We start from the raw sequence: 3,029 nt of genomic DNA on the forward strand, positions 1-3,029 counted from the left end.
AGCAAGGCCAAGATCACATGCCCAGTAACTGGAGCCCTAGAGCCTCCGGACCAAACTCAAACTGTTCCAGGCCTTCGCTCCTGTCTTGCAAGTACAGAACAGGCCAAAAGGCACATTCTTGGGCCTGAGACATAGAAAAGGGTGGCTGTTTGCTGCAGGATATGGAAAGAACTTGGACATGCAGACTGTAGTGTCCACACATGAAGTGCAGAGATCCAGGCAAAGCAGGACAAAGCAGGATGGAGACAGAAGAGTAGCTGGCATGGTACAAGGACAGCTCTCCTCACATGGCTGTGTCCTAGTGTGGAAATACAAGAAGCTATGCTGGTCTCCCAGGTCATTACAAACATATTCCTGTCGTGGTGGAAAAAAATGTTCAGGAAATATTTTATCAGTTTGTGAGTGTGACATATGACTTCTGAGTATGTAGACCCCTATGGTACTCTTGATGTAGGTTCTTGGAAGGTAGGGTGGACCTGTTGAAAAAGCCCCACCAAAAATGAGTTGTTTCCTTGAATATACAGGGTGAACATCACTAATCCAAGGATCCAAAATGTTCTGAAATCGGCAACTTTTTGATCACTGACATGATGCTCAAGAGTTCTGGAAACTGAAGCACTTGGAATTTTTGATTTTTACATTAGGAGTACTCAACAAATAAAGTCTATGTAAATATTCCATAATCTGAAAAATTACAAAATCTGAAACACTTCCAGTCCCAAGTATTTCAGATAATCAATACTCAACCTGTACATATAAAAGAGTACTTCAAAAAGTTTATAGATAAACATATATAAATTTATATCCTTATAAAAGCATAAACTTATTTTGGTACAAGTAAGTCTTTTGCAAATACTCATTTTCCATGAAATCTCTGAAGAACCCTTTATGAGTTTAATTTCTTTCACTCTGTTAAAATCATACATAGAAGAGCTGGCACTATGGCGCAGTGGGTTAATTCTCCACCTGCGGTGCTAGCATCCCATATGGGCACCGGGTTCTAGTCCAGGCTGCTCCTCTTGCAATCCAGCTCTCTGCTATGGCCTGGGAAAGCAGTAAGAGATGCTACATGTCCTTGGGCCCCTGCACCCACGTGGGAGACCCAGAAGAAGTTCCTGGCTCATGGCTTTGGTTTGGCTCAGTTCCAGCCTTTGCAGCCACCTGAGTAGTGAACCCACGGAAGGAATGCCCTTCCTTCTGATTCTTCCTCTCACTGTAATTCAACCTCTCAAATAAATTTTAAAAAATTCATATATAGAATCCCTGCTTCAATGCTCACCTGTAAGTCTACCTGGCATCTTATTTTGCTCTATTTTTCTGATTTCTAGTTCCTTTTTCCTTTTTTTTTTTCATTTCTTGGCTTAGTGAAATTTCAGTTATATCTACCATCTTCCCTCTTGTTTATTTGTAAATTTTTTACAGTCTTTTCAGTTTTCTAATGGCTATTTTCCTGTTCATGTCATAGTAAAATTTATGTTGCTCTATTATTATATCAAAACTAACAATTAATCATAACCACACATACTCTAAAACGAAGCTTTTAAAAGCCTTTTCTGCTTCTTCATTCTCTTTCCTCTCTGGTCCATTCCTAAATTCAGAATCTTGCTAGGATAGTTTAGTTCTAGTCTATTACTGAGATTTTAATTACTATATGTCCCTTTCAGTCTAAGAACACTTACTTAAAACATACAGAACCCCACCTGAAGACAAGTACATAGTTTCTTATCAATATCAAATACAAAATTAAGGGGCTAGCATTGTGGGGCAGCAGGTTAAGCCAATGCCTGTGATGCCAGCATCCCACATCCAAGTGCCAATTCTACTCCTGACTGCCCTGCTTCTAATCCAGTTCCCTGCTAATGCACCTGGGAAATCAGTGGATGATATACCTAGTGTATGCATCGTATCATCCATGTGGGAGACTCAGATGGAGTTCCAGGCTCCTGGCTTCAGATCTACTCAGACCCAGCTGTTGCAGCCATTTTGGGAGTGAACCTGCAGATGGAAGATCTTGCTCATTCTCAATCTCTCTCCTCTGTCACTCTTTCAATTAAATGAACTATTTTTAATAATACAAAAAAAGTTCTATCTGGATAGGAGAGGGCATTTAGCCTCGTAGTTAAGATGTCCACATCCCACATCAGATTACCTTGTTTCAAATCCTAGCTCTGGCTTCTAACTACAGCTTCTTGCTAAGGTAGACCCTAGCAGGTGGCTCAAGTAATTGGGTCCCTGCAACCCACAGCTGAAAATCTGGATCATGTTCAAATTTTGGCCCTACCTAGCCCCAGCTATTGGAAATGAGCATTTAAAGAGTGAACCAGCAGATAGGCTCTCTGCTGTCCTTCCATCCTTCTTCCTAAGTATATTATAAAACCCCATTTAAATCTACCTGACAAGGTTCTTGAAACATTTCATCAAGTGGAATTAAGCAGACAAAAGGCAAGAATCAAGGCTGCAAGTGAACCCTTGATTTGGCAAAAACATAGCAGATAGGGCTCAGGACATATGAGGAAGCCCAACATAGCTGTGGGAAGTTGTTGGTCCAGAGCCAGGGATCATGCCAAAACTGGAGGTCAAGGAAAAGCATCTGGGCAAAGTTAGACCAGAAAGGAGGAGAACGGAAGCAGCTGTGTGGACCTACATGCACATTTTGAAATCCAGACCAAGAAGGAAGCAGTGCATAGTCCAGCACATAGCAGAAGACACTAACCCCACTTACTTCCATAGCGTTTGGCAGGTTACAAAGCACTTTGCATCTAACAGAGAATTCAGTCTTTCTCATAAACGGCAGGCAAAGCATTGATAACTCCTATTTGTGGTAGAGAAAAAAAAAAAAAACAGCAGCTTGAAGAGTTTCCTTGTTTTACTTCATGTAAGCCTGAAAGAGGTAGAGGCAGTTCTTGAGGTTAAGTTCTGATGTTTGACCAAGATATATGCTCCTCCATTCCCTAGCATGAGGCTTTGAAGTTACTACATATGGGAAATGATGATAGCTCTTAGCTCAAACAGGGATGTCCGGACTTTCT

Source organism: Oryctolagus cuniculus, chromosome 1, assembly GCF_964237555.1.
Source record: "Oryctolagus cuniculus chromosome 1, mOryCun1.1, whole genome shotgun sequence".
Taxonomy (NCBI): Eukaryota; Metazoa; Chordata; class Mammalia; order Lagomorpha; family Leporidae; genus Oryctolagus; species Oryctolagus cuniculus.